The sequence below is a fragment of the Haliotis rubra genome, unplaced genomic scaffold, assembly GCF_003918875.1.
Source record: "Haliotis rubra isolate DU_JTF1 unplaced genomic scaffold, ASM391887v1 Scf58, whole genome shotgun sequence".
NCBI lineage: Eukaryota > Metazoa > Mollusca > Gastropoda > Lepetellida > Haliotidae > Haliotis > Haliotis rubra.
The window spans coordinates 1,598,428-1,622,551 of NW_025767279.1; the positions used below are offsets into that span (position 1 = coordinate 1,598,428).

Below are 24,124 nucleotides of genomic sequence, written 5' to 3' on the forward strand. Positions count from 1 at the left end.
TGTTATGTGAGAATTATTTTACTAACAGTCTGTGTGAGTAGTTAATGTAACCTGTACGACATGACATGCTCCAACCCGGTGTCATTGTTCTTTGAGGTCAGGTAGCCTAGTGGTAGCCTAGCCTAGTGGTTAAAACGTTCGCGCGTCACGCCGCAGGCTTTGATCGATGTGTGAAGCCCATTTCTGGTGTCCCCCGCCATGATATTGCTGAAATATCGCTAAAGGCGGCGATGTTAGTCTGTCATGCACACTCTGAAACACATATACCCAATTCAGCCATTGCCATACGTGATATGTCTACATTGCTGCAGTTGATGAAGAAAATCTCCTGGCTCCTGTTTATGTTTGTTCATTTGGCAGACAATTTAGGAACTGTTTTGTTTTGTAAAATATGTTTATTTCAAGGACTGCAAAATTTAGTCTCCGTGGCTTTCAGCATTCAGCATCAACACATCAACATCACTGACAACATCATTTACCTTTCACCGCCGTTTGGCCTTAAGCGAGTCTGTTTCGGTGGAGTGAGTGAGTGAGTATGGTTTTAGGCCGCTTTTAGCAATATTACAGCAATATCACACCAGAAATGGCTTCACACATTGTACCCAGAAGAGGGTTTCGGTGTATGGTCGGTGGACCATGTCATTACAGAACCATGTATATTTGCTATTTATTAACATACACACAAAAGTGTTTTTGTCGAAGATGTTTCGATAACAAACAAAAAACTGCCATTATATGTTATTTGGTTGTCAAACATTGTCGATCTATTAACTATAACTATATATATCAAAATAATATAACTTGGGCATTTGGTGCAAGCAGCCATTGGAGATATTCCTAAGGGTGGCTGAGCTTGATCAAGATGCACAAGCGATTTCATACATGATTCAAACTGATTTCATTGAAGACGGAGGTAAAAACAGTATAAATATATAAATTTTAAACGTTATCTGAAATGACAGACTTCTTGGGGGTTGAATGCAATACGGGATGCAAACCCACACCTTCGGTCTTAGGCACCTAATGACCAGCTCACGAAGTCCGCGGTTTGAATAGTCCAATAAGTATTTAGTCCGGCAACTGATTGTGTGAATCACGTTTTTCAAACTTGGCACGACTCCAATCACCGAAGGCTACCCAAACCGGGTGCATTCGTCACCACTCGCCCCTTTCCGTAACCTCCAAGAAGAGGCTATTCGGCTTGTCCCGGAATAACACGAGTGGGTCACGAATGAACCGGTTGGTGAAACATTATAATCGGAACCATAGACTTACTCACGGCTCGAAATATGAGAAGACTGGTGTTGTGTCATTGCGGTGAGACTGTTTTCGTAGTTTCGCAGATCACTTATGGGGCTTTTTAAATGTTTTTGTTGTGATTGTAAACTTGTCTTTGTTTTTGTTTTTTCAAAGACTGAAAGTTTCTAGTGCATTGTAATCTTGCTTGAAGTGTGAAGGTTTAAGAATGTATATTTCAGTGTCTGAATGTAAGAATAACATATACAAACAATGCATCTACACAAATGTATTACCGTTATTATCGAGCAATGCGCCAGCACTTTCTATCACCCCCAGTTGTAGCTGATTGTCTTACACCGGAACATGGCGTGGGAAACGGGAGCTTGCATCACAATACTAAGTTCAATGCACAACAGCATGCAAAAGCGGAAGCCAAATATAGGAGCTCGCCGAATCTCCCACGGGAAGCAAGGGGCAACAACGTGTCGGTGTGTTTTGTTCATTGTTCAGGAGCCCCAAACAGTAAACCCAGAAGTGAAATATTGTCTGGTTTCCTATCGTTAAGCCGCCTTATTTACATGCATAGCTCCAGGGTAACCCTTTCACCCACAAATATCAGTTGACCTGGAAATCAAATATCTTTCCCAGAACGTTATTTCACCTGATGTAATGTTACTTTTGGCTAACATGATAAGCCATTAAGACACGATTCGGGCAGTAATGCTAACTTACCCGTGAAAATTCGGGTTATAATTGTTTATCGTAAGAGACGACTAACGGGATCGGGTGGTCAGGCTTTCTGGCTTAGTTGACACATGTCATCGTATCCAAACTACGTAGATGAAAGCTCGTGATGTTAATCACTGGATTGTCTGGTCCAGATTCGATTATTTACAGACTGGCGTCATATCGCTGAAACAATGAAAAGTGCGGCGTTTAAAAAACAAACAAATGTATTGGTAATTAAATCAATTCCGGCAGTGTTTGTGAAATTTCATGCAAGGCCATTGAGTTGGTGTTCGCCAACTTGAGTGATAGTGGATATCTCAAACAAACTCCGTAAACTGTACTGTTCACGTTTGGATGTGGATATGACAACATCCTTGTGTTGGAGTTAATAAGAGTGGGAAACATCCGCATTCTTCACCTTCCACGACCTGCATTAAATAGCCTGCATTCCCAGCATCCCATAACAATTAAGTATTATATATACAACATTGCTTTGTGAGATGATGTGTTGAACACAACTGGAGTTGGAATATATAAGCTAGCTGCATTTCGTCAGATTTAAGGCTTGGTTTAGATTTCAGTTGATATGTTTTGTCAAACAACTGACATTGCTGGAATGTGTTTCGAGAATAGCTACTATTGCCTTCAGGAATGTGACTGTGATGGAGAATGTGGGTTGTGTTAATTAATTTTTAACGTCGTTTTGAGGAAAATACAATTAAGCCTGTTTGTGACTGTTTGATGTTTACTGTATACGGGTAGCAAGACGCAGCAATAAACAACAAACAAACAAACCACGTCACCAAGCCTTACCACCCGAAGCATTCAGTCACAACTGGGGACGTATCATTATCTGCAACCCCAGGGGGGTCGACATATGATTATTGTCCGTGGACTACATTCAGATCATACATGCGTTCATGTTTGGTGAGACAGAACGATCACAGAATATGTCATGCTCAGGTGTCAATCTAAGGTGAAGACACTATGTGTCACCATATATGTGTCATGTCTGGAGCTGGATATAACACCATGGCGTATTTAATTTTCTTGTTAGAATTATGAAAAGATTATTGACTCGCAATGTGGTTCGTGAGAAATGGTTCATATCTACGCTGGGGTTTTTTCAAATAATTTTTTTTATAATGAGATACTTCCAATTTCCTGGTGGGTGATATCGATGCTTCACGAAGTTGATCTACTGACTGAGTTTGGTTTTACTTTTTAAGCAAATTCCAAAATTTATAAATATAATGTACACACTGTACCCATGTGGGGAGTAATATTCCGTGACTAGCCAACGCTTATATCGACACAGCTATCAAGAAGTTGAATGTCTGCTAGCATGTTCAAACGTATATCTAGTTCAGCCCAAGCATTACGTGGGTTTATATATATCAGACGGCCTGTTTGGTGGGGAAGTACGCTGTTTATGTAGGTAATTCTACTTTACAGTATGCATGATGCAGATAAATCCGTATTCCCATATGTTTGAATCAATATAACACACGGAAGTTATTGACGAAAACGTTTGACATTAACAAAATACAACAAGACGTGTTGAATTTATATGTACACTAAAGAAACAGAGAAATATGCACATAGTCGCGCGCGCGCACACACACACACCCGCATGCATGCATTACATTCTTTACATGCACGCATACATACATGCATGCATGCGCACGCACGCACACACACATACATACATACATACACAGCAAGAGGTTTCCCTATATGTGTCCTCTTGCATGAGGCGTCACCCTCTGTGTCATGTCATCTTGCATTAGGCGACAGATACCCTATGTGTCATCTTGCATGAGGCGTCACCCTCTGTGTCATGTCATCTTGCATTAGGCGACAGATACCCTATGTGTCATCTTGCATGAGGCGTCACCCTCTGTGTCATGTCATCGTGCATTAGGCGACAGACACCCTATGTGTCATCTTGCATGAGGCGTCACCCTCTGTGTCATGTCATCTTGCATTAGGCGACAGACACCCTATTTGTCATCTTGCATGAGGCGTCACCCTCTGTGTCATGTCATCTTGCATTAGGCAACAGATACCCTATGTGTCCTCTTGCATGAGGCGTCACCCTCTGTGCCATGTCATCTTGCATTAGGCGACAGATACCCTATGTGTCATCTTGCATGAGGCGTCACCCTCTGTGCCATGTCATCTTGCATTAGGCGACAGATACCCTTGTGTCACCTGGCATGAGGCATCACCAATTGTGTCACCTTTGAAAGGCGTCACCCTTTGCGGCCATCTTGTATAAGAAGCCTCCATGTAGCAAAGCGTACAAGTTTTGACAGCTGTTCGTGAATCTTCAGACAAACACTCCCCGATCGTTAAAGGCTTTGTGGCAACTGTGTGTTATGGTAACCCGGTGGTGCAGATAGTTGTCATATTTTGGTCAACAATTCATTACTTACATTCAGCTGGAATAATTCAATACTGCACTCAACTAAAATATTGCTGACTGCGGCGTTCAACACAATTGTCCCACCTACGCCTTGGTCCAGCTGTGTTTGCCTATCCCACGCAACTGAAATCCATATATGAACAAACATCAAAACATGAACCTAGGATTTGCAGCTCAGTGGATATTGATATATTGATATAACACGACACAATTTAATCTGGACACCCAAAAAGTCCAGAAACTCTCCACTAAGGCCACTTTCTGACAAGGGATTTCACAAATTAAACATTTCAGTTGTCATGAATATATGATAACGATGAAAAAATGAAGAGAAAAAAACAGTTTGCGAAAACTTAAAATTTAAACAGTGGCCCATGGGCTAGAATGTTTAGTTTCGCTCAGAATTCATGTTTTGGAGGGTGTAAATGAATGAATGTATGTTTATAAGTATCATGACACAAACTTCACCTCATTTTGACTTTAAGTTAATTTGACGAATTTAGAGCGTTATTTAAAAATATCGCCCATGGGCGAAAATATTTACTTTTGGTTGTAAATGAATGAAAGTATGTTTATAAGTATAATCACAAAAAACTTAAATCTTTTGGATTTAATTTGACCAGTTTAGAGCGCTATCAAAAAATCACGCCCATGGGCGAAAACAATTTTGCCCATGGGCGAGAATATATACATTTGCTCAAAATACATGTTTCACACGTTTTAGAGGGTGTAAATGAATGAATGTATGTTTATAAGTATCATGACACAAAATTGAACCCATTTGGACTTAATTCGGCTAATTTAGAGCGATAATAAAAACTCTCGCCCATGGGCGAGAAAATGTATTTTGGCTCAAAATACTCATTTGGACTTAATTCGACTATTTTAGAGTGATATTTAAAAATCTCGCCCATGGGCGAAAAACATTTGGCCCGTGAGCAAGAATATTTACTTTTGCTAAAAAAAAATGTTTTTTCCATATTTTGGAGTTTGTAAATGAATGGAAGTATGTTTATAAGTATCATGAGACAAAATTCGACTATTTTTGACATAATTCGACTAAATGATCGTTAATGAAAATTCTCGTCCATGGGCGAAAATATTTTCATTTGCTGGTTTTCTTGATATTGCAAATATATGGTTAAAAATACATGAAAGTATTATGATACATAATTCAATATGATTGAACTTCATTCAACTGTGGTACAGTAATAATAACTCGCCCATTTTGGTTCGAGTATTTAGAGCGATATTAAAAAATCTTTCTTTTTTTTGAATTAATAACGCTCTAAATTATTCCAATAATTTTTAAAATCAGTTTTTGATAACGCTCTAAATTAGTCGAATATTAAGTCCAAATGATTTTTTTTTTCAAAAACTTTTTTTATAATTTTTTCATCGTTATCATATATTCATGACAACTGCATGTTTAATTTTGTCAAGGTCTTTGTCAGAAAGTGGCCATAGTGCGGAGTTTCTGGACTTTTGGGTGTCCAGAGTTAAATTGTGCATACTGTGTATATGTAATGACGTATAAGGATGAGTAGAGTTTGTTCTAAAATTTAAGGTGATCAGATTTTCTCAGAAGGTCAACGGAAAAGCAGTACAAATGATGTGAAAACAGACTTGTTCACTGTTATTCGAAAATCGGCTGTGCGTCTAAATCCAGAAGACATGTACGATAAAAGGAAATGCGTTATTTTTTCACACGGAGGGACCACAAACTAATTACTAATTTGCACGTAATCCTGTGAGGGATACAACTGACGACCTTTAAAAATTTGCACACGTGAAGATATGCATAGGGAGCAATGAGTGAGTGAGTGAGTGGGTTTAGTTTACGCCGCACACAGCAATATTCCAAGGTGTGTGTGGACCTTCAGGTTCACCTTAGTGAGCTGTGATTATTATTCAATTATCTTATGGAGTGGTATGAGTTTGCCGACTCGAATGTTCACACAGCAAAATCTTTTTTCAACGTAGAATTAATATCACACTATGCATATGAGGGGAATTTAGATGCTATTTATTAGATCAGAAGTTATGAAAATATCAGAGCGCATTTTGTTAAATCAAAGGTATCCCACTAGCCACTTTAAAATGCGCTGTCATTTGGTACACAAGGAATAACTCCAAAGTTCTGAGTATTTATTTTACATATCTGTGAACAATAAACGATTGTAGCTGTTAGCAAATACAATTCATGCACCACCGTATATGATATGCGTGAATGGGGCGCTGTCTATGCACTATACTAACAGCAGAATCGCTTGCTCGCTGAGCCGGGCCGTAACTGAAGAGACATGTCACAGCTGTGATTGGATGAAATAGTGTAAGGTGTTATGTTTGTTAAAAGCACCTCCATCCAGTCATTAAAACTGACCACCATTTTAAGTATTTAATGCTGTCATTTGTATCACTTATGCTTATGCGTGTACAGATATGTTCATGTAGGTGCGGCCCTGGGAGGGTTGATGTGTTTAGCTTCCTGTGTGTGGCTTCCTGTGCTCGCAAAGTTAGCCAGTTCAAGTTGACCAGAAATTGTTTTATTGTAATTTAAAGGTCAGGACTGTAAATCATGTGTACATGGAATGGTCGTTGATAATGTTCAGCGTAATGGCGCACAGCCTACAATGAATATATGCTGACAAATGGTCAGCTTCCGTTATGTAGGCAGAGAACTATCTGAACGGAATTAAAGACAGGAAATAGTAAGCAGTTGAGGACTGATGGTCACTGAATATCTCAAGTGGTGTCAAGTGGTTGTACAGTGATGGAATGATTTAGCATTTGTCATATATATAGCTGAATAAGAAAACAAACCTGCATGTGTTCTCCTGTAAAACTTTCCAGTGCTTTACTCAAAACTTTAAAGCTGAACTTTACTCTCAAACTGCAAACATAACAAAAATCCATCTTAGGTCCATGAATACTATATATGACACTTTTGACATCATGTGACACATAGGTTACTCACATGTCGTGTTAGCCGCTGTTACTCCACAGACAGTACAATGGAATACTAGTGTAAGCTTCTTTGTCACTGTATTGTGTCGGGTATGAAGAGGTTGGGCCCCTCCAGGTGTTAAGAATTGTATTGTAGGTTAAATGTATTCAGTGACCAGCTATATGGTCTGTAAATAATCGAGTCTGGACCAGACAATCCAGTGATCAACAGCATGAGCATCGATCTTAACCAATTACTAGGGAACAGATGAGATGTGTGAACCATGTCAGCGAGCCTCACCACCCGATCCGTTAGTCGCCTCTTACAACAAGCATGCAACCAAGGGTGTGGTGTAAAATGTGTGAATATTAGAAATAAATCAATGTTAAGAGTATATCTGCATTGGTTGTCTATGTAGCCTTTTGTAGATGTATAAATAGAGGTTTACTCAAATACTAATCTCATTGAGATCCCAACCACGATAAGAGCTTGTTTTTCTAGAATTATGGTAAGGTACGTGTTGAAACATTACAAATGTTTAAGGTTTGAAGGTCACACACACCTGGGCCGGACAGGGGACCCCCCAAAGGAGGGTGGGGTTTAAGGGTTCAACAGTCGATTAGGTCACACCTATGTGACGTCATAAAACAAAATGGCCGACCAAAATCTGTTCAACCCCTGTATACAACAGACAGCGTTAAAAAATATAGTAGTCACAACATAAAATTCTTACCGTTGCTTCAACGTTTAGCAAGTGGTGGGATCCATCCACTTCTATTCATTACGGTCATCCGTATCCATATCCTCTTCTCCGTTGGGCGCGGTGGGGTAGTCATGTGGGTGAAGCGTTCACTCGTCACGCCTAAGACCCGGGTTCGATTCCCCACATGGGTACAATGTCTGAATACCATTTCTGGTGCCCCCCTCTATGATATTGATGGAATATTGATCACCCTTATCTCCAATTGACAAGTGGCGGTTTTGAGGCTGAGCTATTGACTTTTGTTTCGAATATCCAAACGGTTTTAGGTTGAATATATTACCATACCGAATTTTTACATTTGAAGTAATGACCTTACAGTCATTGTTTCTTGATCGGTCATGTATAACTATTGAGAGGGTTATAATCTTGGATCACCCCTGCAGACAAATGGTACATGCATGGTACAGGTGGTGGTACATGACGGGTACAGGTAGCAGTACATGCATGCATGGTACACGTGGCGGTACATGCATGGTAAATGTGGTGGTACAGGTGGTGGTACATGCATGATACAGGTGGTGGTACATGCAGGTACAGGTGGTGGTACATGCAGGTACAGGTGGTGGTACATGCATGATACAGGTGGTGGTGCATGCATGATACAGGTGGTGGTACATGCAGGTACAGGTGGTGGTACAGGTGGTGGTACATGCATGATACAGGTGGTGGTGCATGCATGGTACAGGTGGTGGTACATGCAGGTACAGGTGGTGGGACATGCATGATACAGGTGGTGGTACATGCATGATACAGGTGGTGGTACATGCATGATACAGCCGGTGGTACATGCAGGTACAGGTGGTGGTACATGCATGGTACAGGTGGTGGTACATGCATGGTGCAGGTGGTGGTACATGCAGGTACAGGTGGTGGTACATGCATGGTACAGGTGGTGGTACATGCATGGTACAGGTGGTGGTACATGCATGGTACAGGTGGTGGTACATGCATGCATGGTATAGCGGTGGTACATGATGTCATAGTTGGTGGTACATTCATGGTACAGGTGGTGGTACATGCATTGTACAGGTGGTGGTACATTCATGGTACAGGTGGTGGTACATTCATGGTATAGGTGGTGGTACATGCATGTTACAGGTGGTGGTCCATGCATGTTACAGGTGGTGGTACATGCATGGTACAGGTGGTGGTACATGCATGATACAGGTGGTGGTACATGCATGGTACAGGTAGTAGTACATGCATGCATGGTATAGCGGTGGTACATGATGTCATAGTTGGTGGTACATTCATGGTACAGGTGGTGGTACATGCATTGTACAGGTGGTGGTACATTCATGGTACAGGTGGTGGTACATTCATGGTATAGGTGGTGGTACATGCATGTTACAGGTGGTGGTCTATGCATGTTACAGGTGGTGGTACATGCATGGTACAGGTGGTGGTACATGATGGTACAGGTGGTGGTACATGCATGGTACAGGTGGTGGTACATGATGGTACAGGTGGTGGTACATGATGGTACAGGTGGTGGTACATGCATGGTACAGGTGGTAATCACGAAACTGACTCTCACGTTTCTCACTGATTTAGGAAACAAAACTGATGCAGTGCTATCTTGTTTAGTTTCAATTAAAGGCGGACCTGAGTTCCATTGGATGAGATGAGAGCAGGACCTCCGGTTCAGATGCGGATCCAGGATTTTGATAAATTAGACGTGCAGTCAGCAATATGCCAGATATGTCCCATGTCTCTGCCGTGGTCTGAATCAAACAAATGAGTGGTTGATAGGAACGTTGTTGCAGCATTCAGGTGAACATTTCTTTGCAGCATGTATGTGTTAAATGTATCTTACTTACTCTGATGCTTAACCTTACCTTCACAACGCTCGTGTAACTGGCCTTTTGTTACAATAATGATACTTGTCATCTTGGCTGGACCGTAAACTGTCTCCAGCGAGTGTCAAGCTACTTGTACGTCATCTTTAACATCCTTCGATGTCAGTAATGCTGTATCGTGTACCGCTAGTACGTTTCCTCCAGGTGGCTATGAGTTATAGTAGTCCTTTCTTTCAAAGTATTTCCTGTGAATATTTGCTCTTTCGTGTTTGCTTCGTCATCTCAGCTGCAAGAAATCTTCTATTCATGAAGTATACGTCATAATATGCAAGTATTACTGGGGCTGTTTCCTTTGGTTAAATTGCAGACAGGCACAGATAACAATAAAACGGTTTTATTCAAAATCAATGTATGATTTGTACATTGATGTTTTTAACAGACATTCCAAACTCTGGGGTGTATATAAATATTCTCGAATGTGGATCGCGTTCAGGGTAAAGTGAAAGAACACAGTGACACAGAAGGCCGAGGGAGCATTCCCCGCCCGCGTCATATCTCGTTTAAAGATTCTAGTTTATGTAACCAAACATAAATGGGTCACAACAAGGATGCCGAGAGCCATACATACACATTTACGTGTACACGTCGCTTTTAAATATGAAATAATCTTGGGCGCAATCTTATACATTTTGCCCCAGGCTTCCATGTGTGTTTGGGGGCGGTGGGGTAGCCTAGTGGTTAAGCGTTCGCTCGTCACGCCGAGAATCCTGGTTCGATTCCCGTGGGTACATTTCTGGTGTCCCCCGCCGAGATATTGCTAGAAGTGGCGTAAAACTAAACCCACTCACCCATGTATGTTTGAGACGTGTTTCGACAGAAAAGCGACACATGTGAAGCGCCCTTAAAATCACTAATCCAGCACACTTGGGCATTTCGTTTCTCGACTGTGATTCATTGGTGATTCCCTAAAACCCTCTAGGGTATTCTAAGACAGCATGGTCTCACTTCCCCATGCGGGTCGTTGATAACGGCAATGTGGGTCAAGCGTATCTGCCACATGGTTTCTGATTTTCTGACCCTGATCCTTTAATGTACATGCTTCTACCACTAGTTGGTCAATGTATGTCGCTTTGTGCTCGCCTGTTATGATCTTTTACACATAACCCATGGACGGACTTTGCATTCAAGTTGTGTAAACTTGGTAAAGCATATGCTCTTTGTTTGTCATCATTTCCTTCCTCATGTGTGATATCGCAAACTCTTATGCTACCATTCTCGCAAATCCAGTGTAATACATCTGAATCCAGTCACAGCTAAATAGCCTGCATTATTTCCTTGACATGATATTCTATTTGATCTTAAAGGGACGAGGCGGGGCTGAGGGACTGCCTAGTGGTTAAAGCGCCCGCTCGTCACGCTCCAGACCCGGGTTCGATTCCCCACATGGGTACAATGTGTGAAGCCCATTTCTGGTGTCAGCTGCTTGATATTGGGGATATAACGAAAAGCGGGGTAAAACCATACTCACTCACTCACTCTTGAAGCGACCAAGTTGGGTATATGACAGTACACCGCTCATTTAGCGTATGCACATGCTTTAACCAAGCAATCCGTGTTTCCAAATTGTAACAGTCTCAAACATGAATTCAATGTTTGCCAGATATTAATAGATTGTTTTCTCGACTGTTTGGTAAGTTTCCCATGTGTACCCGAGGATAGGTTTGTATCAAAGCTGCTATTCACAATGTTAGTAAGTCTCAGGATGTTTGCAAGCCTCAAGTGTGTTTATGCAAACACTGTCAGATAAGCTTTCACAGATATATAATGGGATGATCCCTCGATGTAGACATTTGGATTTCCCGTAAATTCCTTTCATGTTGTGCTGTGTAAAAAGGACTGAACGCCAAGCTGCAGTAAAATGTCGATTGTGTCGGCGGTGTGTAAATAATCCAGTCTGGACCAGACAATCCAGTGATCAAAAGCATGTGTCGACCAAGTCAGCAAGCCTGACCACCCGATCCCGTTAGTCGCCTTTTACGACAAGCATGGGTTACTGAAGACCAATTCTAACCCGGATCTTCATGAGGGAGACAAGCATGGGTTTCTGAAGACCAATTCTAGCCCGGATCTTCCCTGGTCTGTCCACACGGGAACCGAAATAGGACGTTCAGAGGGTATAAAGCGAAATCTGTCCAATGAAACTTGTCAACAATGGCAGCAGTGCAACTGTTTCAAAAGTTAATGATATTGCCTCAAAACGACTGCACAACGACAGCCCTGAGTTAAGTCAGAATGTCCTGGGGCGTGGGGTAGCCTAGTGGTTAAAGCGTTCGCTTATTACGGGTTAGATTCCCCACATGGGTGCAATGTGTGAAGCTCATTTCTGGTGTCCCCCGCCGTGATATTGCTGAAATATTGTTAAAACCGGCGTAAAACTAAACTTACTCACTCAGAATGTCGTGACGTGAAGGCCACCGCACCTTCCAACTAATGTCTCCCCACTTGTTTGAAGCTTAGATTGAGGGATCTTTTTATAATAACTTAGGCCACTATGATGCACAAACAACAGTCTAGGGGATAAAACAAACAACTCTGAGGATAAGGCGATAGGCAACTGAGTGATTAGGACGAGGGAGAGGCACAGAAAATACAGGAAACCCGACTTCTAAATCAGGACCACTGTCGTCTGCCTGTTCGTAAACGCCCACCCGGGCGGTAACGGAACTCGCCTATACTTCAAGCTGAAAGAATTCGAACGTGTTTTCCAAACAAACCGTCGCCCAACTGACTGAGAGCTGACCTCTCCTTACTGCTGCAAGTTAAAGACAACGTTAGATAACTGAAATATTTAGGTTAAACAAATAAACTGACATTCCTGCCTGTTAACAGCCAACAATACAAAAACACTGAACGGAAAACTCTTGAATAACATCACATTACAAGGAGATAATCTCTTAAACCTATTCATTGTCAGAGTAGCAGTTGTCTAGACCCGTGAGTATGCCTTTGTGCTATTGCGATAGTAAATTCCTACGTATATTATATCAGCAAACTTTAAATAACCAAACTGCAACTTACATCATCTTTACATCATTTTTTTGGAATTATTTTTTATTATAATTAGTTCTGTTGTATTTGGTAATGTCAATTGTGTTGAGTTGTTTTATTCTTTTGGTAAATTGATATTGTGGCAACTTTGTAACTGAGTATTTTGTATGTAAACGCTTATCAACGAATTCTACCATAATTCTGCCCAAACAAATAGATTATAAAGCTACCAATTTTTAATGAAAGCATGTGCAACATGGCAACTTTTCTCAGCATCATCCCGTCTTCTGTAGAGATGATGCTGGAAGTGTCCAAGTTCGTCACTTTGAACTTCTGACGAGTATTGTGACTGTGATACACTTCACGCTTGTGAACACGTATCACAATACGTACCATAGAGGACGCACAACAGCGAGTAAACAGTCGCCGAAAATAACGTTTATGTCAATATTCCAGAATGCCATCTTGAGGAAACATAAGTTAATAGTAACCATGTCATCAGAAGAACTTTACCGAGCGCGCTGACAATTTCATCTTGCCTCGCCGAACCAAACTTAGTAGTCGTTGTCTGATTTGTTAAATCCGTTCGTCCGCCTCGCGTTTGATTGGACAGTCATAGGTCGCTCCAAGGTTAGCTGACGCGACCTTCGAGTTTCTACTAGGGTTTGTTAGACTCGGTATAGCAGAGTAACGAATAATACTGAGTCCAAGGTCTGTGTATCACTCGGAAGCAATTGTGTAGGAAATAGCATTCAGAATCGTTCGAGTACAAACGTTTTCGACGTAAAAGTTCAAACGGTATGTGCAAATGTCAACTTGGTAAGCTGTGTTCTGATTGGCCAATTCAAAAGGTTAGCTGACGCGACCTTCTACTAGGGTTTGTTACACTCAGTATGGCAGTGTAACGAATAATACTGAGTCTAGTTTACTTAGCCTGTACAACAGACAGTCGTCGCAACGGGATAGCTACACATTGAAGTAGTAAGATGTGAAGGGCGCCTCTGCCATCGTCAATTTGCGCATCGTCTCTCGTCTGATGTGTAAACGTGTTACTTGCAGGTGTCGTGTCCAAATCATATCCGACTAAAAGAATCCTCACAATTGTGAGATCAAATCAGTAACCAATGGTCCCGTTCTCTATTGAAGTTTTATAGCGACAGTTATACGCATTCAACTGGGTCGTACCTTGTGTGTCTCTGGCTGTTACTAGACGTTATTCCAAGAAGCCTTTGACAGTTTAGATTGCATTGGAGCCTTTTACCCTACTTATATAGGACACACAATGCCATGTTCAATGGGAGACATCACGCTCACTATTCCTCTCAGAATGAACACCTCCTAACATTTCACACTCAATATGACTTCCTGGTTCTTTACACACAGAGGCCTTTGAAGGTGTTAAATTTACCATGCATTATGTATAGATACGCGGCCTGGTGAACCCGGAAGACGTACCTGTTTTTGTATAGTCTTCGGCCATATTCTAAAAATAAATGTGGTTATGGGGTAGCCTAATGCTTAACACGTTCGCTCGCCGCTCCGAGGTCTCGGGTTCGATTCCCCACATTCGTACGCAACAAATAAACAACAATACTAAGTTGCACTGGGTTCCACTTGGTTCTGTTTGGGGGCGGTTGCATTGCGTTGAATTGGGTAAAATGTTGGGTTGCCCGGGGTTTCACTAATTGCAATACGTTTCACTGAGTTGCACCGTGTTGTATGCTTGTTTTGAATATAACCCACACCATCTATCGATTTCAGAAGTAAAGTTAGTTTGTTGTTTAACGCCGCACGCAGCAATTCAGAATTAACTTGTTTGAGTGATTTTAGAAGTTGGAACGCACAATACTGAACACGCTTTATGGATAACAACTTCTTTATTAGAAAGAAGTTGTTATCCATAAATTTTGTTATATATTATCATTCAGAATTAACGATTTTCTGTGCTGGGATAGTAATTAATGCTCTTTTGGTTTGCCTGCCATGAGTTTGTGGTTACCTCACTAACTTCAGGAGCAGATATTCAGTATTATTACCCACGTGGTCAACGTATGGGTAGTTGCATACTAATCTCGTACGTCACACGTGTGTCGTATCGCGTTGACCTGTGTCGTAACGACTTGACCTGAGATTCTAACGATTTGATTGGATAACTGATGACCTCTCAATGAGGTCACATTCTGACGTAACCATTTTTTCATTCATAACAAACACGTGAATTCATTCATTCTACAACTTAAATGCATTGTGGGAATGTAAACATCGCGAACGTTGCCGTGTCGCTGTTTAATTGTGAGTCGAACTGAGACATTATATCCGTCGAAAAACATAAACGCAATGTTTCCACCAGTGATGTTAGCCGAATGAAGCAACTGCAAACCAAGAAACGGGGTGCTACGGAGTAGTTTACTGTAGGAGGCTGTACGAGGCGATGACAACTGACATGCATCGTGACGTCGGTTACCAAGGCATTGACGTCATTACAGTGACGTCATGCAAATATTGTACTACAGTACAAAACTCTTCCGCAACCTCTTTATGAAACCGGTTTCGGTTTGAAACCAAAATATTAACAAAAATACGCTATTTTGTCAATTTAATGCATGTAAGACGTGGGTAATAAATAAAATACCACACTCGGTCTCATTACATACGAATTATACGAAACTCGTGACCTTCCTATGTTATCTGACCTCGCTTTCGCTCGGTCAGATACCATAGGAAGGACACTCGTTTTCGTATAATTCGTATGTAATGAGACCTCGTGTAGTATTCTCTATTTACGTACCTATGTTAAGTCACTTTTTAGTGCAAGTGATTTATTCGTTACAGTTACGACTCTTATTCCATCTAATATTATATTTCTAACTTGATTTATTTCTCTTTCAGATAAATTCTTCCACGTTTCATGAGAACCCGATCTTTGGTTAAAAAAGGCAAGTACATCAACTCAAATTCATTTCGGTATATTGAATTTTAAAATTTCTGTAACATCCACACCTCTTCAACAGACTGATTAAAGATGGATGTGATGGGTATCTTTAGAACAAGCAAAACACACCTACCACTTACGTCCTACTGTTCCGTGACGTAAAATAATGCTGGATTCTCATTGGTTTAAAAGACCCTTTTCACAATTGTTAACACTTTATATGAAGCCTTATGAAAACACTGATCTATCGACAGCCTACAAGTCGCTGAATATAACACGGCTACTTATAACCCATTTGAATATTGTATTCATTCGAATATGCTGATGTTGCTGGAATAATGCTAAAAGCGGCGTAAAATTAAACTCACTCACTCACTACACAATGAAGTAAAACACATACTAACGACTGTAACATAAACCATATAATCACCGGTCACAATAATGTGTAGTCTCTTTAATGTGATCTTCTGGAGATAAGATTCAGAAGGTTCGTAGTTACTTCATGTGTATTTGTACGTCACATCTGAGGTATCATATCTACAGTGAGGCTATGTTAAAGTTTCAACACGTGCATATTTAATGTGTTACTCCCTGACTGTTAAAGTCGATAAATACCAACCTGTTGGAAGTCGATAGATACCAACATGTTGGAAGTCGATAAATACCAACCTGTTGGAAGCCAACATGTTGTGATTCCAAAAGACCGGAGTTGGATATTTAGCTGGTTGCACAGTATTACAAGGGTAATGCTATTGTTCAGGGCATTATCATTTGCAGAAGCCCGAGGTCTTCCATGAACTGCCCGACGAAGGATGGCAGTTGAAAAGACCGAGGGCTTCTGCAAATGATAATGCCCTCAAAAATAGCATTACCGTTATTATTGCTAAAATACATGGAATTTGTGTTGAAAAGAAAAAGGAAACAATGAAGGAATTTGACTGTAAGTTTACCCATATCAACTTCTGACGGGGTTGACTGCCCGAATGCAATTACGTCACCGAACAATTCAAGTGAGGTCACAAAAGAAAGTGACGATATTCGACCTTGGCCTTTGACAAGACCATAGCCTGCAACATGTCAAACTATGTCAGTCTTCGGTTTTGGTCCATCAACAGCCTTAATAGTGCACTTGTTAAGGTTAGCACAAACAAGAAAGCCAATATTACCGCTATTTAAGGCGGGAATTCGGGTTGCTTTGACTTGTTTGACCAAGAATATCTGCCAGTCAAAAGCCAATTAATGTCGAATGAACCGTAAGCCCACGCACCCACTATGACGTCACTTGACAACAGAACTGATAGTGGCCCGTCGTTAAGGTTGAGCGGTCCAATATCATTTGCAGCGGCCCGCAAATTTCTGATAATGGGAGGGCCGTTTTATGATAATTCAATGTATTTTAGCTATAATTCCATGTATTTTAGCTATAAGTTAATATAATGTCACAACGAGTCTGTAACGAGTCTGTCTGTCTGTGCTTCTGTTTACCTGTCTGAGTTGGCCATCTCTGTCTCCGTGTTGCACGGGGGACGATGACGGGGGACGGGGGACGGGAATCCGACCAAGCTAAAGCAAGCCTTGGAGGTATACCACATTGGTGAAACCCATGAACATGGGTAGAATAACTTGGAATCATGATCATTGGAAATATGTCATTCAAAGCCACGATCAAAGCATTCTGTCACACTAAATGACGCAATACTATCAAGCAAAGTCCTCGTTGTCGTGAAGGCACTGGTTATGACATGATTCGGCACTTGGTTACTCATATGTTCATCGTCGCTGCTCACTGTCTCAATCCATCTTGCCATAATTATATATCGATCGATGTGACTCAAAGCACACGGACCAAAGAAAACATGGCGTTTTGCCGCGTTGAAGACAGGTTCATATAGGTAGGTCCTCGTCTTCCATTTATGACTGGTCTTATGTAATATGACTAAAAAATATGGTTGTGAAGCAGCAAGAGCAGGATTGTAGCTACAGAACCATGTGGCCCTGAACATGTGAGAAGAGTTTTATGAGCAGCAGGTTGAACATGGCGGTTTCTGATAAAATATAAGTATGGTATTGCCGTAATTGTGTTTGGTTTGCCGAGCGAGTGCAGCAGGTACCATTATGTATGTCCGTTCATTGACACCAGGGTCCGTTTGTGACAATTACCTAAAACTCGCATGGTCGTTAGGTTTGGCTAGGCCTAGGAGTGAGTGGTTCGTCGACCTCTGCTCCTGATTGCCTACATAAACATTCGTGTACCGCGGTATACATACAAGTACTTCTACAACACCTGGCCCGCGTTTCACAAAAGCCTCCTAAATTTAGGAGGTCGTAGCCCATACGACCTTGTTTACGACCCTCTTCCGACCTCCTTTACGACCGTTTGACAAAGACGTCATATCCATGTCGTACGACGCGGTCCTAAATCCATGTCGTACATTGTATAAGAGGTACTTTGTTGCATAGCAACGCATAAAGCGAGACCGAACGGGCACATGCTTATCTTGTTATTCCCAAAGTATTTCAAATAGAAATATAGTTTGAATAACAATGCAAATGTTATGTTTTTAATTCAATGTACAGGTTATCTTATCGTAAAAAAATTATCAATAAATGAATTATTTTGGATTCTATCACTAAATTCCATTGAAAATTACAAGATAAAATGTATAAATCATTTCCATTAATATTATCAGTTTTACTTACCAGGTCCATTTTATTCATATTAAATCCCAATGCTGAATCACTATTAACCTTGTTCAGTTATGGCTATGATCTAACTTGCAATTTAAAATATGGTGTGATACTCTAAATGTCCCAATTTCTTTTAACTTTTATTCAAACAATCAAAACTTTCAAAGAATAAAAACGTATACCCTATATCCACGTATGATATGATATTGAACAAGGCTAAATGTAGGTACTGAAATTGGTTTCATGAAAAAAATATCTGAATTATACGCAAAATATACATCATAGTACTGAAAGTGTAATCAGAAGGGTAGGACGATTGTGTTTAATTTTTTTTCATCCGACCTTCACCTCAAAGATATTGCCTAATATGTACAACAATGTTGACGTGTGACATCACAAGCAATAACCGATTTCTTACAAAATGGCGGCTTTGCTGACAAGCGTACACAGGATTTTGCGAGGACTCTTCCCTTGATTCAGGGATCGTTTGTACATAAATATGAAATGTAAGTATTCAGAGTGATTCTGACTATCTGTGTATTGTTATATGTTTTCTTTGGAAGTAAGAGAAGAAGCCAGAAATGCTGATAATTACCGTTGTCGTTCTGCGTGATTTTGCGTCTGTTATAAGGCGTCACGGTGCACGGAAACTTTGACAAGTTCTTATGAAGTATCAAATCATTGCATTGTATCTATTTTTAATTTCCTCTTTTTTGCTATGATATTCTTTCAATACATATTCTAAATGTATTGAGCCATTCCAAGAAATGAATACCCGGCTGCTACGCAGTATAAATCGGAATTTTTCTTTGTTTACATTACTTTGTACTACAGTAGCGCAGTATTCCGAGCACAGCGTTTGTTTTCACACCCAATATCCATTTGGTATTGGTAACAAAGACCAACTGTGATTTGATTTTGAAATGTATGGGGAATTCAGTGATGCATTTGTCACAGCTGACTATGAAATATACGTGATGTAATAGGCGTCTCAATACCGGCCTTTGCGAGACGTGATTTTGTAAACATTATCCAATATGGCGGAAAGCGCACTTCGGCGTTCGTGTAAGTATATTTTCGAAAACATCCAAACCGATTCTAGGTTCATGAAAAACTGATTTCAGTGATCATTAATATGTTATTTTTGAAATTCAGTACTCCCAGTAATTATCCGATTTTCACATTTGAAAACATACTATCTACACTGTACAGCAAATAATGCTGTGAATCGTGATTTCGTATTGTGTATAAATTGGCGACATTTACGATGAAGCCTATTTTGAAAGGTTATTTAAGCACTTTAGCTTAATCTGAGAAGAGGAAGGACATATGTCCCTGTGGCACCCAGGTCCAAGTCCAGATACACGGCCAGAGCACTAGCGGTGTCACGGAGTATTCTTGACACACTAGCTCGGGATACTCCATGGAGATCCCCGATTTCACTGAGGAAAACCCCTTTTGCCAAATACCTCTGTGTACACAACACTTGCAGGGAGGTCGGAATAGCATGTGAACGCCTTGTAGGTTTGTTCAGTTGGGGCTCTAACTTTCTGCACAGTTAGAAAACAACATGAGTGTCGAGCACGTTCGACATGTCTCAAAATTTCTCAGGTCTTCTTTGTAAGCGCGTTAATCACTTGCAGTACCATAATCGTTGACGCCATCTTTTTAGTGTTTACGACCTCCTAAAGCATTTACGACAGGTCAATCGGGGTCCTAAATTTTGGGCTGTTTACGGCACAGTGTAAAATTACGAGGTCTTTGTGATGCAGGGTAAAAAAGTAAGTTCATCCTGCTTTACGAGGTCGACCGGTAAGAGGGCTAAACCATCGAATGTCGGTCCAAGGTGAAGGTCATCTCAGGGCAGGTTCTCATAGACATGTTAATTGAAGACCGTTCGCTCTGAACTTCCTGGCAACTAGAAGACTTATGCCCGCTTGTGGTAATGCTTGGTTGATCCCGCAAACCAGATGACAAGAATTGTACCTGAGGAATGTTCCCACAATCAGTGCCAACTGTTGGAATGGGTCTGTTGGCGGGTCTTTGATTGTTGCTGACATGATTGCAGACGTTAATCAAGAGCATCCCTTAAATATTCAGTGGGGCTTAGATTTGGTGACTTTGGATGCTGTGGTTTTTCATCAAGGTCGGTGTCAGTCTTGCCTTGTGAGATCGGGCTATGTTGTGTTGGGAAATGCCATTTGCTAGTTGCATAATGGGAAAAAGATGTGCTAGAGCAAGTCATCCGTGAAACGCTGTGTCGTTAAAATTATCTTGACGTGTATCAAGTCTGTTCTACTGGTATGGGAGATATCCCCACATCATTACACTATCGCCACCAAACCTGTCTACTTCCTGCATGTACTTTCGAACATAACGTTCCCCACGACGTCTGTAACAAGATTGTTGTGGCCATTGACGTCGCAGCTGACGATGCTGATCAGTTAAGATGACGCCTCGAACTGTTTGTCTCGGGCGAATACCTGCGGCGCGTTGACGGTTCCCCACTGTCTGGGCTGAAATATCAAGCAAATCCGGTCTGGCTGTAGGTGTAGAGGTGGCCGTGGTGTAACTATCACGTAAACTATGAACATGTCCTGCGCTGCAGTTATGACGCATGGTCGAAGGTCACGTGTGGACCCCTGCATTTTGGTAACAGTTCCACATGCAGTCTTGTACTGGTGCTTCCCAATAGCGGAAAAAGCTGACTACGACTGAAGCCGAGTCACCTGTCCTCAGTCGGCCGATGACGTTGTTGCATTGAGCTTCTGTCTGTCATGGCATGTTTAAGCTTGTACAATTGTGATCCTTATACCCACTATTTCGGTATTTTTTACCGTGCCCTATTCCACAAGCACATATTACAACCGATGCATGCAGAAATGAGAAATCATATTTGGTATAATTTTATTTTGTATGTATATCAGCAAAACCTCGTCAGATCGTTTCTATTTTTTTCTACGTCTGCGTTTCATTTTATGCAGAGTATATTTTGACAGCATTACCTTATCCTGTGCGGATACAACACTAAAAAGTCATATTCGGTAGAACTCATGATCACTTCTTCTTCCTACATTAAGTGGCTGAGGGGAGTTTAACACCCTGTTGATCAGGGGCTCCTTTCACAAAGCACTAAGGTGATACTTAAGTCACTAAGGTAACCTTAGTGCATGTTAAAGAATGGGAGTTAAGGTTAACCTTAGTAAAGGTTGCTTCGTGAAAGGAGCCCCTGAATTTTAGCTAGATCATGGGTCGTTGCTTTTGGAGGAAAGACCGACACATAATCCGACACTTTTGTATAACTAAACAAGCACGATGACGCAGGATTAGGAGAAATCAAGATACGTTTCTGACCAGGATCCAGTGTTTCTGGCACGCTTTGCACGCATACTGAGACAAACCATCACATTCTTTTATATCAAACCTTATGAAAACACTGATCTATCGGCAGCCTACAAGTCGCTGAATTTAACAATGGCTACCAATAACTCATTTGAATATTGTATTCGTGGGGTAGCCTAGTGGTTAAAGCGTTCGCTCCTACGACTCAGTTTCGATTCCCGACATGGGTACAATGTGTGAAGCCCATTTCTGGTGTCTCTTGCCGTGAAATTGCTGGAATATTGCTGGAATATTGCTAAATGCAGCGTAAAACCATAATCACACACTCTTACGCACGCTGTGCTATAAATCATGCTTGTGGTATGAGGCAAGGCTGTGCATTGAAAGCATTTAACTGTCTCCAACTTAATCTTATCATGCTTCAACAAGCTGACAGTATCAGGTTCACGCCACTGTTTGTTGGTCTTCCTCATTTAAAGTAGCACTCTGACCAATCACAAGTAGAGACATGATTTCCTCCTCATCCTCAACAGCTGCTCAGGAAAGAATTCATCAAGGAAGACGTGCACATAATTATCTTTATATGTCAAACAACATGTTGGATGATTTAGAATTTCCGGATCATGAGGACAAAGTGCTATGAATTTTGAGTGAGCGAGTGAATGAGTTTTACGCCGCTGTTTGCAATATTCCAGGAATATCACGGCGGGAGACACCAGAAGTGGGCTTCACACATTTTACCCATGTGGGGAATCGAACCCGAATCTTCGGCATGATGAGCGAACGCTTTAACCACTAGGCTACTGCATCGCCCCGTGAGTATTTTGAATAAACTGCAGAAAATGAATGCTTCAATCACGGTCTGCCTGACATAATTGAGATGAAGCACATGTGATACATGTGGTCTCACCTTAGGTAAGTGAGTTTGTTCAAACATGTCTCTGTTCATCCAGCAGAAAATGGGTACCTGGTGGGATAATTCATGTGACTATAACCTTCAAGCGCCACACAGGAAGCTTGAGTTATCAGTGGTAATAAGGTGCTTGGAGCAGACACTTAGTGCCTGAATATTTAGGGCTATAAAAATACACTCATTATTATTATTATTATTATGTTTTACAGATTAAAGATAGTATGCAGCAGAGAGGGTTCGGATGATCATATTACTATTATTATTATTATTATTATTATTATTATTATTATTATTATTAAGATACTGACTTAATATCCTGAATATCTTCAGAAACACTATATTGTTTGGCCAGGACTTTAGCAGCTGTCAGCGATTAAAACAATCTTCAGTGGCGCATGAGAACATATGTTCGTAGTTTGTGACAAAGATGAGGAAGAGTCCCAATGATTAGTATTTTTCTAATGTAGTCCCCCCGCCCGGGGAATATAGATAAAAACGGCGTAAAACCATACTCATGTACTTACAAAGCTGAATGTTTGGCCTGATTATGACCAGTACTGGACGTGATAAAGTTCCACCATGCATGAAGTGTTACATCTTACTACGAAAGTTAGAAGATGTCCCTAATGCCTTCCATGCAGAAAAAGGCGAAGGGATGACCCAGAGAAGAGTTACGTCCCTTAGACGTGGCAGGATTCTGTGATCACGCTTTCGAGTCACAGATCTACTCAGATCATGTTAGATGTCCCTTATTTATCACAGCAGACGCTCACGTTGGAGACATGTTGAGTGAGTGAGTGAGTTTTGTTTTACACCGCTCTTAGCTATACACATTCCAGCAATATCACGGCGGGGAACACCGAAAATGGGCTTCACACGTTGTACCGATGTGGGGAATCGTACCCGGGGCTTATGCGTGACGAGCGAACGCTTTAACAATTAGGTGTCTCCACAGCCCCGGAGACAGTTGACAGAAGTTGAGTGTTGACGAGTTAAATTAAGTGTTGTGTTGAGTTGTGAAGTATAGACTGTAGCTAGTTACAAGAAACGTTAGATATCATGTATTTTATTCCTGGTGCACAATAATGGGGCTTAAAATATCTAATTTAGTTTTCCCGGAACATTTTTTCCCTGTAATGGAGGTAGCGATGGGACCCATTGGATAGCACTTAGATAAACACATACTGGATAATGATTCCCAAAAGAATACCAACAATCACAAATATACATACTTCTTTGAAATTCGTTACTTCATACAATATCAGTTGCCAAGCATTTCATTTGTGGATGGCTTGA

At 41.0% G+C, this 24,124-nt stretch overlaps 1 long non-coding RNA gene across 1 annotated transcript in view; it reads left to right on the forward strand.

The window, feature by feature from the left end:
- LOC124254723 overlaps positions 1 to 15,887 on the forward strand; it is a 90,806-nt gene extending 74,919 nt beyond the window's left edge. The window contains exon 4 of the long non-coding RNA XR_006892533.1: positions 15,867 to 15,887. This is a non-coding gene — a long non-coding RNA (uncharacterized LOC124254723). The remainder of the gene's footprint in view (positions 1 to 15,866) is intronic.
- Positions 15,888 to 24,124: the final 8,237 nt, after the last annotated feature.